The sequence below is a fragment of the Podarcis raffonei genome, chromosome Z, assembly GCF_027172205.1.
Source record: "Podarcis raffonei isolate rPodRaf1 chromosome Z, rPodRaf1.pri, whole genome shotgun sequence".
Lineage (NCBI taxonomy): Eukaryota > Metazoa > Chordata > Lepidosauria > Squamata > Lacertidae > Podarcis > Podarcis raffonei.
Genome location: NC_070621.1, coordinates 31,954,094 through 31,970,884, shown reverse-complemented (window position 1 = coordinate 31,970,884; position 16,791 = coordinate 31,954,094). Strand labels below are relative to the sequence as shown.

The following is a 16,791-nucleotide window of genomic DNA, read 5'->3' as shown; positions in this document are numbered from 1 at the left end:
GTTCCATTGCCTCTAACTTGCTTTTTCTCTAAACTTCAAAGTTCTGAAAGCTGCTTCCTCCTAGGGGAGTTGTTCCATTGATACGGCTGATCTTACCAAAATGTCCTGCTTGCATTCCCTTATGTACCTGGCTGCAAAGCAAGCATTTTGCTCGGTTGGGTTACAGGTGCCACTTGAAAATAATTCCACTCTTTTCTCCTAGATTATTTCCATTCAAAGTGCAATAATGCCATTTTTTTCACATACACCCTTTGTTGGACCTTTGCCAACATAGTGCCACCCCCCCCAGAGATGTTTTGGGCTATACCAGGTTGGCGAAGCCTTCTCTAGAACCTGGGTTTGGCTGAGTCTATCAGTGGTCAGTGGCTTGAATAGCCAAATAGAACTTCCTGTTGAAGGAGCAGTCTACCTCTGAATACCAACTGCTGAGGAGCCACTTAAGAACATCCAGGGGGATCAGGTTAGTCCTTGATGGAAGCAGGGTGCTGGACTAGATACACCTTGGCTCTGACAGAGAAGGGATCCTCTTTTGAGCAGAGGCCTCACTGTGCAGCAGCTTTCACCAAGTTTGTGTCTTCCAAGTGTTTCAGATTGCAACTCCCACAAGGCCCATCATGTTGACTGGACCTGCTGGGAGTTGTTCAAACCATTCACCATGGTTCTCCTATAAGCCCTTTCTGTTATTCATTTTGTTAAGAATAGGACTGTAAAAAGCAGATTGTGAATACCAACAGACCCATCAGATGGGGATGGGGATTTTATAGAATTAGAAGGGACCTGAAGGGTCATCTAGTCCAACCCCCTGCAATGCAGGAATCCCAACTAAAGCAGCCTTGACAGATGGCCACCCAACCTCTACTGACAAACCTCCAAGCAAGGAGAGCCCATATACCTCCCAAAGCAGGCTGTCCCACTGTCTAAAGAGCTCTTACTGTCAGCAAATTCTTCCTGATGTTTAGTCCGAATCTCCTTTCATGTACCTTGAAGCCATTGGTTTGAGTCCTACCCCCCAGAACAGGAGAAAACAAGCTTGCTCCATCTTCCATGTGACAGCCCTTGAGATATTTGAAGATGGCTATTATATCTCTTCTAAATCTCCTCTTTTCCAGGCTAGACATACCCAGCTGCTTCAACCGTTCCTCCTAAGACTTGGTTTCTAGACCCTTGATCATCTTGATTGCCCATCTTGGCACAGGTTCCAGCTAGACACTAGATGGCGAGGGTGAGCTCATGGCAAATTCAATATATTTTTCAAAACACTTTAAAAAAGAATTTTCTTTTTTAACTTTTTATTTTCAATGTTTCAAAAATTAAAAATCACAATTTTTCACACACACACACACACACACACACACACACACACGCCTACATTAAACCACAGTCTATATCAGTACCTTTATGGGGTTCCCTGAACCCCCGGACTTCCCTCCACCCCTCCCTTGGCTTCCAAAATTTATCTTCCTTTTTAAACTGTCTCAGTCTCAGTCAGTTTTATTGCACATAGCCAAAGGCTGCCGCAATGTACACAGAATTATTTGACAAGAAAATATACTGAATTGGTAAAAAAAGACTTAAAACATTTATATTATTAAAACATTACGTACTCTAAACAAAGCTATAAAAGTACCCCAATGTACAAATAAAAACATTAAACAGTAAAATTCATAAGCTAAAATCATCACATGGTCACGAATGTTAAAAACAATATCAATTAATACAGTGTGCAATTTATACTCAGAGTTTGGTGACAAAGATAGAGCATAGCCTGAGGTAGATAGATAGGATCAAATAAATTCATCTCCTTTACAGTTAATGGCTGCCTTGGCTATATAATTTGCTCTAATTTTCCTAGCAGCAGTTGCAAAAAGTGCTACCCGCCAGGTCACATACTTATCTGTGTCTGCAAGGAGATATAACATCATATCAAGGGGGTTCTGGCCAGGGGACCCTGTCATTATAGGTACCAAAAATCTTTTTCTTGCATCATTATATAACGGACAGTGCAAGATATAATGCATAAGGTCCTCTACTTCAGAACATCCCCTTATGCAAACACGTTCGTTTTTTGGTATGCCTCTATGTCTCCCATCTCTATAAGCAGAGCTTATTGTATTTAGTCGTAGCTCTGTAAATGCTTTTCGAAGCTGTGCAAAAGTCAATTCATTAAAATAAGAGATGTGTTCATTGACCTCTCTAAGTTTAAAATACAATGGGGCGCATGTGGATGTGCACATAGAGTTTAGATCGTTTTTAGTTGCCACTGCCCTTATGGTTCGTTTAAAAATATTTTTCTGTGAATATAAGGGGAGTTCTTTAATCTCAGTCACTGAGAGATCATATTTGCCCATCAGTTGGGCAGCATGATGTACCCAGTTTTTAAGGGGTAATCCATTTGAGAGCTCAATCAGGCATTTTTTTGGTAGCCTAGTGTTATCCATCTGTTGAACTCTAAACCAGTAGCAGAGAATTCTTTTATCTATTTGGCTCTCTATGCTCAACATGCGAGTTTCCAACCTGACCATGGCAGATTGCACGTCTTTGGGTAAACCTAAAAGAACTCTTAAAAAATAATTCTGGGGGGTTCCAGACCGGAGACCTTTGAGGTACCCCAAACCTCTGCACCATATAAAATCTGGGCCATTGTTTTTGCTTTATACACAGATAGAGCTGGGTTGACCAGATTTCCACCTTTACATGCAGCGAATTTCAGAATGGCTTTTGCTGATTTAAAGGCTTGCAATTTAATATTGGATAGCTGTGTATTCCAAGATGCCGTTTCTGAATAAATCAATCCCAGATATTTAAACGTATTTACTTGGTTTATGATGTGTTCATCCAGGTGCCAAACATGCTTTTTAGAACGCTTCCCAAATACAATGACCTGCGTCTTATCATAGTTTATAGATAAAGCATTCTTCTTGCAATATGAACTTAATTTTGCAAGCAGCCGTCTCAGGCCCACCTGGGTTCTAGATACCAGTACTAGATCATCAGCATACATTAAAACTGAGAGTTTTTGGTCGAGAATTGTGGCAGGGGCAAACTGTGGGCCCTCCAGTTCTTTAACCATGTCATTAATATAAAAATTGAACAGGAAAGGTGCCAAAATGCATCCCTGTTTGACTCCAGTAGTGGTCTTAATTCTAGCGGTGAGATGGCCAGCCAGATCCACCTTTACTTGTATTGATGTGTCAGTATATAATGTTTTGATGAGAAATAATAGACGGAGGTCTATATTTGTCTTTTCCAATTTTTGCCACAGTGCGTGTCTTGGGACCGTATCAAAAGCTGACTTTAGATCGATAAAAGCAACATATAACTTTTGCTTCAAATTATGGATGTATTTACATAGCAGAAAGTTCAGCACAAAGCACTGGTCCAATGTGGATTTCCCTCTTTGGAAGCCTGCCTGGACTTCAGATATCACCTTATTTGTTTCTGCCCATTCTTCTAGTCTCCCAAGAAGAAGCCTGGCATATAGTTTGGAGGCTACATCTAACAAACTAATGGGTCTATAATTGGCAGGGTTTTTCTTATCGCCCTTTTTATATATTGGGGCAATTATACTCAACTTCCACCCTTCAGGTATGCGACCTGAGCTGTTAATGTATGAAAACAATTTTGCAAATATGGGTGACCAGAAATCAGGTCTTATCTTATAGATCTCCATTGGGATCATGTCTTCTCCTGGAGCTTTATTAGCTAGTTGGCTTGCGATTAGCCTCTTAATCTGATTGGGCGTGACGTCTGGCCATTCTGGCAGTTCTGATAACTGAGTATAGTAAACTAGTGGGGGTAGGTCAGGACAGGGGCCATATATTTCTGTAAAATATGTCACCCAATCCTTTCCTTGGACAGATGCTTCTAACGAGTAGCCCAGCCCATTTGTACCTTGGGCAACCAGATGCCAAAATTTCCGTGAGTCCTTCTGAAGTGCTGCATCTCCCAATTCTTTCCACTGTTGTTCATAATATATTTGTTTCTTGCTTTTAAGTAATAATTTATAGTTGTTTCGTAACTGGGCTACCTCAGCTTGTAGGGCAAGATTGTGCTTATCCTGTTTTAACTTCAATTTTCTAAGTACCCTAGCTAGGGATTTTTTGCTATTCTGACATTCCTTATCAAACCAAGTCTGTCTCTTAAACTTTTTGTTTTTTATCACACTAGCTGTGGTCATCAGTGGGCCCTTTTTAAACTGCATCTAATTGCATTTATCCAAATTATGGTACTTCATTTTTATCCTTTGTTATTTTAAATTACAAGTGCTCTGTCAATCCTGTCAACATTTTAAAATGTTTACAGTGTTCTTTAATATATTCTTTAGAGGTATATCATTCTTTAGTAAATTGGTTAAACCCTTGGTGCCTGATTTTCCCGGTCAGCCTTGCCATCTCCACATAGTCCATCATCTTCATTATCCATTCTCCTTTCGATGGGGCTCTTTCTTCTTTCCATCCCTGGGCAAGTAGTATTCTTGCTGTTGTCATCGCATACGTAAACAGTACTTTCTTATCCTTCGGTAATTCTTTTCCTACCAAACCTAAGAAAAAGATCTCTGGTATTTTTTAAATATGTGTTTTACTAGTGGTTTTTTTATGTGTATCTAGATTCCTCCGTAGAGCTGTCCAATATCCCTCTTTTACTTTGCCAAAGTGCCCCAAGCCTCTGAGCACCCTAGGTTCTGCCTCTCCCTTTAGAGGACAGGCTCTGTGCTAGCAAAACGTTTGCTGGCGTTCTTCTCACAGGACTGTATTTGCAGGGATGTATCCCAAGACGCCTGGTGCAGTGCTTCTCGAAGATGGAGGGGAACTCCCAAGCCATGGCCTGTTCCATCACAAAGCTGCTCTTCCCATCGGCCGGTATGGAGTTGAGATTCCTGGCCACCCCGAATGCAGTGGCCCTCCAAGGTAGGTGGCATTGTGGGTCTTCTTCCAGGCAGGTGGAGCTGCTGCTGAGAAGTCTTAAGGCAGGCCGGCCTTCCAGCTGGGGTTGGGCACATGAGGCTGGGTATCTTCAGAGGGTCAGGAAGTACACACACACGCCCATCCTTCTTCCTGAGTTTCTGAAATGTGGCAAAACTGTAAATATTTTTTAATGACTTTCTTTTTAAAGATTTCTTGGTTTACAAAAGTATGTGCAATGTTTCCTTTTTCAAGTTACATTTTCTACAGGTCAGTTTCATTTTTCAAAATGTATCTTTAGTAAAGATTTTCTTGATTTACAAAGATATGTGCAATATCTCTGTCTCGTATTCCCCCCCCCCACGTAACACATTTTTCCCCCATTTGTTGAGACATTAGGAAGAATGGGGGAAAGAGGTGGAGGGGAAAAAAAGATGAGTGGGGGTGGGGTGGGGTGATTCTATTTTACTTAATATATGTGGGGTTTTGTGTCAGCGTTGCTTGTGCAGGTTCTTTGCTGTTTGCTTGTCTTCCTTTGGTGGTGAGAGAGGTTGGGGTTGGCCTAGGGTGTGGCTGTTCATTTGTGGTTGGCTGTGGTGGTCTTTGTTTTCGTGGGGTGGGTGGGTGTTTTGGATCAGGTTAGCCATATTGATTTGTATTCTTTTGGTGGATTTTTGTCATTGTCTTGTTGGGCTATGTATGTGATAAAGGGGAGCCATACCAGGGTGAAGCCGTCTTCTATTTGTCCCTGTGTCAGTTTCAGTTTATTGGTTAATTTTTTTAATAAGGCGGTTTCCCATACTATTTGGTACCATTGGTCCATACTTATTCCTGACAGGTCTCACCAGGTTATGATGTTTATGGCTGCTGAGAATAGGTGGGTTATGAGTTCTTCGTGATTTGAGTGGGCATTGTTGTCTTGGAAGATGCTTAGTAGGGCCAGTTCTGGGGTGATTTCTAATACTTGCTTACTTATTTTACATATTTCTCATATGGTTTTTGTACAGAAGAGTTGGATTTGGGGGCATTCCCACCACATGTGGAGGTATGTGCCTGTGTGGGTGCACCCTCTCCAGCATTTTGGTGAATTACCTGGGCTTATTTGCGCTAATTTTCTTGGTGTTAGGTACCATCTGTAGGTGAGTTTCAGAGTGAGTGCTTTCCTTTTCTTTGATATGGATTTAAAGCAGGGTTTAGACCATGTTCTGGTCCACTGAGTGGGGTTAATCTCATAGGAGGTTTTTGGGGGTGGTTTTGAAGGTTGTCAGGGGCCTGGTTGCTGCTGATTTTACTACTGGATTGTTTAAGAGGGCATGTAATTGGTGGTGTGTTATCCAGGGCATTTGGGCGTCTTCTAGTTTGTCTTGTATTTCTTGTGTTGGCAAGGGTTTGCCATTTTTATAGAGGTTGGTTAGGCGATATAAGCCTTTGGTTTGCCAGGTTTTTATCTGGAGGTTTTGTGCTGTGTGGTGGAATAATGGGTGGTGTGGCAGGGGAATTAGTGGGGATGGGGTTGGGGACAGTTTGCCTATTTCTGCTTTCCATGCTTTAAGCATGGTCTGTGTGTAGCTGTTAAGTATTGTGGGAATTTTCCTTAGTTTGTTTGGAATTGGGTATGCTGTGGTGCAGGTATTTTCAATTGTGTCTCTCTCCAGGTGTACCTACTGTTTTGTTTCATCTTCTAGTATATATGGGATTATGTAGCATACTTGGCTGGCAATGTATGTTGGGGATTCCCCATCCTCCCTCTGTGGAGGGGAGGTGCAGGTATTTGGGGCTTTTTCCTGGTTTTTTGTTTGGAATAGGTAGGTTAGTTTTGGGAGGGTGATCATTTTGATCATGGTTATTTTGTCTGAGGGGTGGGGCTGTGGGTTAAACCATAGAGCCTAGGACTTGCCAATTGGAAGGTCGGCGGTTTGAATCCCCGCGACGGGGTGAGCTCCCATTCCTCGGTCCCTGCTCCTGCCAACCTAGCAGTTTGAAAGCACGTCAAAGTACAAGTAGATAAATAGGTACCACTCTGGCAGGAAGGTAAACGGCGTTTCCGTGTGCTGCTCTGGTTTGCCAGAAGCGGCTTAGTCATGCTGGCCACATGACCCGGAAGCTGTACGCTGGCTCCCTCAGCCAGTAAAGCGAAATGAGCGCTGCAACCCCAGAGTCGGTCACGACTGGACCTAATGGTCAGGGGTCCCTTTACCTTTACCTATTTTCTTTGAGAGAGTGAAGTTGATGTTGTTCCATCTGTTTAGGTCTTTGTTAATTTGCTGCCAACAAGGGGTTGTAGTTGTGGAGGTATACTTTATTGAGGTTTCAGGTTCTTTGTACCCTATTGTATCTGAACTTGGTGTGGCAAAGTTTTATCTTGGTGACGTTAGCGAGGCCATTTTGTGTGTGGGAAGCACATAGCTTCCGACTATGCAAAATTTACCTGTAGGCCCAACACCATTGCAAATGTGTTGAGTTCTCTGATTAAGGAGGTTGCTGTGTTTATGGGGTCTGGTGCTGTCATCTGCAAAGAGTCCTAATTTGTAGGTTTTGCCTTTTAATTCCACTCCCTTGATGTCTGTGGCTGCTCGGATTCAGATTGCTAAAGGTTCCAGAGCCAGGATGAATAAGAAGAGAGACCGTGGGAATCCTTGTTTTGTGCCTTTTTGGATTGCTATGGTATTAGAGTCCCTATTGTTAGTCCTCCATATTGATGAGGCTTCGGAATATATTTGATTGAGAATTTGCAGGAAGTTGGGGCCAAATTTCACGTTAGTACTGCTAATAGGTATTTCCACTCTTAGCAATCCAAAGCATTGAGGATGTTTATGGACATAATTGTCAGTGGGCGTTTAGTTGCCGTGCTGTGTTCAATCACGTTCAGTAGTTTCCTGATGGCGTCTCTTATGTTGCAACCAGGGACAAAGCCAGTCTGGTCTGGGGTTATTAGCTTGTGTAGGAAAATGTTTAGGCGGTTGGCCAAGTTTGATGTGAAAATATTGTCGTCTTGGTTTATTAATGAGATTGGGCGGTGTGATTCTACTTTGAGGCTGTCTTTCAGTGTTTTGGGGATGGAGACTATTTTGGAGTAGGATTTGGGGAAGGGCCCACCCTTTTATGATATCATTGAGTAGGCAGGTCATGTAGGGCATCAGGGGTTCTTTGAATTTCCTATAGAATTCTGCTGTAAAGCCATCTGGGCCTGGAGCTTTGTGTGGCTTGAGGTTATTGAGGACCATATCTATTTCCTCTGGGGTGATAGGACTGTCCATGAATTCCTGTTCCTCATCCATTAAGGTAGGCATGGTCAGTCCTGGTGTTGATATATGAAGTGATGCATTTTCCTTTGATGAGGTTTCCCAATCTATGCCATACTGACATAATTACATGTAATTGCTTTTAATCTAGCTATCTTGCTTATCTACAGTATAGGGTGATTCCCTGCCAACCCGTCTGGGTTGCCCTGTGCCTCTCACCTTGTATTCTCTATCGAACCAATGGAGTTGCGCTGTCCTAGAGTGTGGTGGGTGGGGGAGTAGGGGGTTAGAATTAGATTTGGGTTAAAGAGTGGGGCGGGGTAGATTGCAGAAAATATCCTATATGTAGTCCTAAAGGTTTTTATTTGGGGTTTCTTGGGCCATCTGGCATTTAGCTGTTTGGTCCTAGGTCTCAGCTGGCATGGAGGGCCTTGTTTTCACAGGACTGTATTTGCAGGTATGTATCCCAAGACACCTGATGCGCTACTTCTGGAAGATGGAGGGGCAATAACCGGCCATGGCCTGGTCGATCATGGAGCTGCTCTTCCCATCAGCCGGTATGGTGTTGAAGTTCCTTGCCACCCAGAATGCAGTGGCCCTCCAAGGTAGGTGGCATTGTGGGTCTTCTTCCAGGAGGGTGGAGCTTCTGCTGAGAAGTCCTAAGGCCTTCCAGATGGGGTTAGGCACATGAAGCTAGGTATCTTCAGAGGGTCAGGAAGTACACACACACACCCATCTTCTTCCTGAGTTTCTTAAATTTGGTGAAACTGTTAATATGAGAGCTTAGCAAAATGAGTAATTCCTTTTTAACTAGGCCTTTGTCTTTTAACCAACTGTGGACTTCTAAAGTGGGCGGGATGTGCATTTCCTTTCAATTCCCCCCAAACATTTATTATATACTGATTTGAAAGGAAAATATTCAATCAAGGTCAACATCGGTAGAACATCATAAATGTAGAAGCAATGGCCCAGGGGCCATACTATATAGTTTTACCTGAAAGTCAACTTGATTTATTTATCTGGTTATCAAAGCAAACACTGCTGTTTTAGTGCAGGAACTCACATTGTGCGCCCTCTGAATTAAGGGGGGGGGGTTTTGATCTGTTTCTGGTTCAGTAATGTGAACAGTTCTAGTGTGTGTCCATGTCTTACTAAACACATAACAATGTGCTGTACAAATTAATTGAAACAATGAATTTCGCACAATACTTTATTGTACAAAACTCACACAGAGATGTACAAAACTCACAGACATGTACATTTTTAATGGATATGACCTCCGCTATTTTAAAGCAGCATTTGAACATGGTTTGGAATGGGGTCTGCTCATTTCGAACAGTTACTGTTGATTTCCGGATCCCTGTACCACACTTGAATCAGGGCCTGAATGAGTTTCTCCATAGTCATGCAGTCTACAGCACAGAGGTGACTTTTGCATATAGCCCACGAATTCTCAATGGGATGTACATCCAGGGAATTCCCTGGCCAATCAAGTACCTGTATTTGCTGTTCTGCTATGAATTTCTTCCCCACTTTTGATGTGTGACAGGGGGCTAGGTCCTGCTCCAGTATCCAAGTACTGTCAGGATACTACTTTTCCAGCTCTGGAGTAACTCTTTCATAGTACCATTGGTGGGACATATTTTCAGGATGGAGCCCTACGATGACCAACATTTAAAATTGGCTTGGCACCTTGTGATTATACTTCTATTTGGTATTTTGATGTTGCTTATATTAATTTGTATTTTATACTGTTATATTTAAGTTAAACCTTTGTATGGAAAAGTGGGGAATTTTTTTTTTTTACTCAGAGAGGGAAGGAGGAACAGATTAGCTAAGCATGGAAGAGGTAACCGTGTTAGACCAAGGGTGGAGTTTATGGGCAATCTATCCGGAAGACATTTGTATTTCGAGGAGTTAGTGATCGGACATGGTTACCCTTCCTGCCTTCTCTTCCTTCTCCCTCTCAATCTCCTGAGCTGTGAATCAGGAGATCTTTAATGCTGGATGTTTTTAGATATGCTGTAAGCCCCCCAGAATCCCTTCGGAAAGCCAGCCAAATGGGTGGGGTATAATGATGATGATGGTGATGATGATTTATTTATACATATAGCTGATGTCCACACTGATCTAAGTGACAGCGGACAGCTGTATTGGAGCAACTGCTGGATCACACTGGCTTGATGGCATTCACTGTGCCATAAACTCAATATTTTTTTAAAAAACGATTCCCCCCCTGATGTGGGGTGGAATTTAGTTCACAAGAATGGTCAATTTCAACCCGGTGCTTTTGATAACCAAGGGGAATAGTGAATAGAGAAATGAGAGCCGGTTTCAGCCTTGCCAGCCCATTGAACAAGGCAGCTACATAGGTGAAGAGCCACATCCACACCACAAACCTCAGGGATTTCACTAAAAACACATTAAAAAGGAGCCCTAAGATATGGCAATAGCTGTTGGAAAAGTTACAAGTCACTGCGCATTGTCTTTGTCATTGTCTTTTCTTAGCCATCTGTTATCAGGCCATCAGCTGCAGGGTCATACACTGAAAATATTTTTCTATGTTCCTATATTGGGACAAAAAAGAGAGAGGCACTAGTGGGTTTTTTAAACAAACTAAACAGCTAATATTATTGTCCCTTGGTAAAACCAAGTTAGCCCATGATTTCTTAGACCAAAAAAGCACTAGAAACCAACATTTGTAAGGGCAGTACAGAACTGACCAAGTGTGAAGGCTGGAGCACTTAGAAGTCACGCACACAAAATGTAAGCCACAAAGAGCAACGTGAAGGTGTTTCCATGCGATGGCTACCTTTGTGCCGCAAGGTATAATGTGCATATTGGTTGGCATTCCAAACCATTCTTCTCCATGGCACGGCCAAGTTAAAAAAACCACCACCACCAAGCCAGCAGCACCCCCAGTATGGCAATTATGTGTGCCAGCTCTCACGATTCCATTTCTCAGAAGCAGTCATATGATGAATACAGTGCAAAGTCTCTGAGGTTTATGAGGCTTGTGCTGATCCGCTGCCTAGGCTTTAAGTTGCACCTCACTGGGTGGCAGCCTATGTAGTTTTCTGCCGCATTGCCCCTGCTAGACAGCCTGGAAACCATGTGATTCAGCTTGGACCGGATGGCAGAGTAGTGGAATTCCCTCTCCTTGTTCAGCTTGCGGAAATCATCTGCCCTGTGGTTGGCAGCATAGTCTATGGACCTCAGGGATGTCAGGAGCCCGTAGAGCTTGCCCAGGAGAGGTGGGAAGACAGTGAAGAAAGCAGCCGAGTGCTAGATGAAGTTGAAGTGGCCTTCCTAGAAATGGGAGATACTTCTTTAGATAGCAGCCTCTGACTGTAAAACTTAGTTAAGGACACATGACTTGTGGGGTTGAGGTTTGCACTTCACCCTGGGGTTGTAGCTTGGACATTTGCTGAGGGGTCAAGAGGTGAGGAATTTGAGTCTGGTCCTTCCACAGGTTGGGAAGAAGGAGGTGGGAGGCTGTCCCCAATCTGAGAACAGGACAGCGCTTCTTTCTCTTACCTCCTCGTTCAACGCACCCTTATAACATGCAGTGAATCTTCCCTCCACAGCCTTTCACAGTCATTTTGATATTTCTACGGGATATTTCTACAAGTCCTCAGCAGAGATTTAGCTCTGCTGAGATCAGGAGATTCTGCAAATAGCAGGGGCATGAAGAATTTAATGGTTTTGTGCCAAAGGCTGTATTTAGATGTGGTGATTATTGCTTTGGTGTTCCTGATTATTCTGTTAGGGCTTCTGCCCCCCCCCCCCAAGTTTCTTTCACACTATATTACCTGTTCTGCCATGGAACAGTTTCATCACCATCTTTTACAAAGGAAATGGGGCTGCTGCAGTTGGAAAGATGCCTTATTTAGTCATATGGCACAAATGATTGGAGCCCCATGGTACTAAAATTTAAGATACGCCTGCAAGGAGCACTCTGAATTTTCTGCCATTTGGGGGCATTCAAACTGCAGAATGTTTTAGCTTTCTCTATGTGTTCTGAGGTGTGCATCCTCAGAGAAGGTTGAGCGTTTTAAGTGAGACAAAAGTTATTTGATGGCAGGGTGTGAATTGTGGCGGAGATTATACATTTTAGTTAGATATTTTCCTTTGGGCTGGAGAGTTCTCTTTAGTTTTGATATTTCTCCAGCAAACCCTGTTTTCCTTGTCTTTAATTCAGTTGGAAGTATTGGAAGCAGTCTGTCAAATATATATGGATTTCAAAGTTCTTAATTTATTAATTTCCGCCCCTAATAACATTTTATATGTTGCCCAATTTCCCTTCATGTTTTTCTTTCTTTTTTTAAATAATATTTATTAACAGTTTAAAGAGTATAAAAGAAAGAAAAATAATTCAACAAAACAATACAATATAATACAAGACAAAAACAAAAAACACTACATAACCCTGACACTGAAACAATAAATTAACAAAATACAACAAACACAATTTAAAACACATCCATAATTTCAATATCTTATCTTTCATTCACTTGTTTCCACGACCTCCTCACACCTCCCTTTTTGTATTCCACTTCAAGTAACTGTTTCAGCAAATCCTTTCCATCTTCCTCAGTTTTCTGTCCTGTATTTTATCTTAACTTATTTTAACCTTATTTTTTCCCCTTTAATACATTAAAAATCTATTTATACATAATTCCTTATAACCTTTCTGCTAAAGCCATTTAACTTCATTCCAACATTTTTCTAGCATTCATTAATTTTACAGTATTTCTGTAAATAATCTTTGAATTTTCTTCCACCGACTCTTCTCCCTGGTCTCAGATTCTGCCAGTCATTTCCCTTCATGTTTTTCTTCCTAACGCCAAATGCTTCGATGGGTGAAATGCACCAAGGGGTTGTAGGTTCCAGGAGATATTTATATTTTATCCATGGTTTATATAAGGTCTGAGTTGTGTGGCTGCATCTTCTGGTCAGGTGTTGGCAAGGGATTGAATCTGGGTGCAGAAACACAGAAAGGACACTTGTGTTGAGGGGTTTTGGAAGCGTTCATGTTTCTGTACAGACATCAGCTACATGAACGCTTCCAAAACCCCTTAATACAGAGAAAGCTAAAACATTCTGCAGCTTGATTGCCCCCCAATGACAGAACATTCAGAGTGCTCCTTGCAGGCGGGTCTTAAACTTTAGTACCATGGGGCTCCAACCATTTGGGCCATATGACCAAGTAAGGCATCTTTCCAACTGCAGCAGCCCCATTTCCTTTGTAAAAGATGGAAAAAACACAGTTCCATGGAACAACAGGTAATGTAGTGTGAAAGAAACATTGGGGGGGGGGGTGGACAGAAGCCCTAACAGAATAATCAGGAACACCAAAGCAATAATCACCACATCTAAATACAGTCTATGGCACAAAACCATTCAATTCTACATGCCCCTGCTATTTGCAGAATCTACTAATCCCAGCAGAGCTAAATCTCTGCTGAGGACTTGTTGCCTCAGTTGGTTGGAATCACGGACTGCAGGTACAAGGCAGGACCCACTGAGCAGACCTCCTGGCCACCCAGGGCTTTAGCCCCCTCAGTATTTCTAGACAGGGTGCTCCATTCCCCAAATATTGAGCGATGCACAAGAGCCAAGTACTGGACTTGAAGAATTCCAAGCACATTTATCTTCATTTTTCATTTTGGCCAAAATTATGCCAATAACTGTAAACTAAATTTGGCATCAATTCTGTCTTCATTTGGGGAGGTCTTGGTGGTCTTAACATGCAAATTCAACATTGCAACAGCTTGTGACAAATGTGAACAGATCTTTTGTTTGCTCAGAACAAAGGGCAACACAAAAAACCAACAACTTTGCATATATGCAGCTTGTATGTATATTTTGGATTATAGTTTTTCAGCATCATTTTGAAAGGGGACGTTCAAGAACATGAAAACTGAAGTGTCTTAGGCTGTTTTGCCTCATGGTTTTTGTTGCTGAACTCTAATAGAAAGAACACATGTATACACCCTTTGGACTGTGCCTGATGAAGCACTGCCGTTCACTTCTCTCCTCTTGAAGCATAAACTCTGCTGATGTCTGTTGAGAAACTGCAGCAGAAATTGTAGTGTATATATATGTGTGTGTGTATATATATTTATATATTTATATATTTATATATTTGGGTTTTTAAAAGAAACACCAGCTTAAGATTTATTATGCAAAAAGCTTGTATGAAAAGTTTTGTAAAACAACAACAACATACCAAAGGAAGTACGATTCATGGATGAAGAAATCAACCTTCCTGCCAAAAAAGATACATGTGTTCTCTCTATTAGGGTTCAGCAACAAAAGCCATGAGGCAAAACAGCCCTAAGACACCTCAGTTTTCATGTTCTTGAAAGTCCCCTCCCCCCCCAAAAGATGTTAAAAAACTATAATCGAAAATATACATACAAGCTGGATATATGCAAAGTTGTGGGTTTTTTTGTTGCCCTTTTTCTGAGCAAACGACAGATCAGTCCACATTTGTCACAAGCTTTTGCAATGTTGGAAGTGTGCGATTTCAGTAAGAAATCTCCTGACCAGTAAATTAGCATGAAGAATCTGAGTGTTCGGAGCTTTAAAAAAAAATAAAAAATTCCGCCCAGTCTCACACACAAACCCTACAAAATATCTTCTTGTGCAAAGTTTCTTCTTGTTTAATACAGCAATATGCTGCCCTGGCCTGCAAATTTTGTTTTCAGGCCGTTGGAAGAGAATAACAGATTGAGGGCAGAAAGTTGGTTCTGGAAGACCAGTCAAGGCATCTGAAACTGCCTGGCCAGACCCATGTTCTACAGTTTATCTGGAAGTGAATGATGGTGGTCTCTTCATTACTGGATGCACGGGGTTAAAACATCTGATCCTTTTCCCGGTCAAGCTCTTTTTTCTCTCTCTCCTTCTATCTTCTGTACAACTGGAGAGGACCTATGGAATCTATGACGTGTTGCAAGATTTCCACAGCTGACTTTGGTGCCTTGCGTGTTAAGACCCCCAAGACCTCCCCAGGTAAAGACACAATTGATGCCAAATTTAGTTTAAGGTTATTGGCATAATTTTGGACAGAATGAAAAATGAAGATAAATGTGCTTGGGATTCTTCAAGTCCAGAATCTGGCTCTTGTGGATCACTTGCTGGCTGCTTCCAGTGGATGCAAATGGTTTCTTTTTCTTTTTTTAATTTTTATTTCAAAACAAAAAAATATTACAAACATCAAATTCAAAATCCATATTCGTTTTCTAACACAAGCTTACTACAGAGATTACCTAAATTAAAATATATCTAATTGCTCTAGGCTTCCCTTTGCTCTATATAAATACAGCGCAATTAACAAATTATATTATAAATGATATTATAGGTTCCCATATACCCCCACCCCCTTCACCCATGTGTGATCTCAATATTTTACTTCTTCCACCTTGTTGTGTTGTTATAATTTAATAATTATTCATTTGCTTCTATTATTTTCTTGCTTACCTTCAAGTTTTACACATTCTCTATTAATATTTCAATTCCGGGACGATATTTTTTCATGTTTTCCTTCACTCCATCCCACTTTCTAGTTATTCTCTGATTTGAGTGGCCTCTAATAATTGCCGTCAATTTTGCCGTTTCTACAAACTCGCCGAGTTTGTTTTGCCATTCTAATAGTGATGGGATATTCTGGCAGCTGCTGTTGTGTAAAGGAATAGATTTTTTTTTCTTTCCGAATGTCATTAGATATTAGGCTGAAAGATTTCATTAGGTGATCTACAGCAGGGTTGGGCAGGATAATAGCCCAAATACCTAGAAACATAATCAATTTCTTTTTATTTCAAAACAAAAAAATAATAATCAAAAAAATCAAAGGTCTGCTCAGTGTGCCTGCCTTGTACCTGCAGCGGGTGATTCCGACCAACTGAGGCAACAAGTCCTCAGCAGAGATTTAGCTCTGCTGGGATTAGTAGATTCTGCAAATAGCAGGATCATGAAGAATTTAATGGTTTTGCGCCAAAGGCTGTATTTAGATGTGGTGATTATTGTTTTGGTGTTCCTGATTATTCTGTTAGGGCTTCTGTTATTTTTTCCAATGTTTCTTTCACACTGCATTACCTGTTCTGCCATGGAACAGTTTGCTTGCCATCTTTTACAAAGGAAATGGGGCTGCTGCAGTTGGAAAGATGCCTTGCTTGGTCATATGGCCCAAATGGTTGGAGCCCCTTGGTATTAAAGTTTAAGAGACGCCTGCAAGGAGCACTCTGAATGTTCTGCCATTTGGGGGCAATCAAGCTGCAGACTCTTTTACCTTTCTCTGTCCCTGTGTGTTCTGAGGTGTGCATCCTCAGAGAAGGTTGAGCGTTTTAAGTGAGACAAAAGTTATTTGATGGCAGGGTGTGAATTGTGGCGGAGATTATACATTTTAGATAGATATTTTACTTTAGGCTGGGTTAGAGTTCTCTTTAGTTTTGATATTTCTCCAGGAAACCCTATTTTCCTTGTCTTTCATTGAGTTGGAAGTATTGGAGCCAGCCTGTCATATATATATGGGTTTCAAAGTCCTTTCCACTTAATTTATTAATTCCCCCCTCTAATAACATTTTATATGTTGCCCAATTTCCCTTCATGTATTTCTTCCTAAAGCCAAAGGCTTCAATGGGTGA

General features: G+C 41.5%; 1 protein-coding gene and 1 long non-coding RNA gene across 5 annotated transcripts in view; one reads left to right on the top strand and one right to left on the bottom strand.

Moving 5' to 3' along the window:
• Nucleotides 1-16,791, top strand: part of LOC128406444 (probable G-protein coupled receptor 34) — a 228,847-nt gene that overhangs the window by 95,424 nt on the left and 116,632 nt on the right. For 3 of the 4 annotated variants that reach the window (XM_053373853.1, XM_053373855.1, XM_053373852.1), the window contains 2 exons: nt 1,110-1,222; nt 8,601-8,748. The gene's annotated coding sequence lies outside the window, so the exon portion shown is untranslated. Of the gene's footprint in view, nt 1-1,109; nt 1,223-4,562; nt 4,908-8,600; nt 8,749-16,791 lie in introns of those variants that run through there. The other variant, XM_053373854.1, reaches the window with a different exon arrangement.
• The window catches only part of LOC128406456 (uncharacterized), a 54,200-nt gene that overhangs the window by 13,492 nt on the left and 23,917 nt on the right, over nt 1-16,791 (bottom strand). The window lies entirely within an intron of this gene.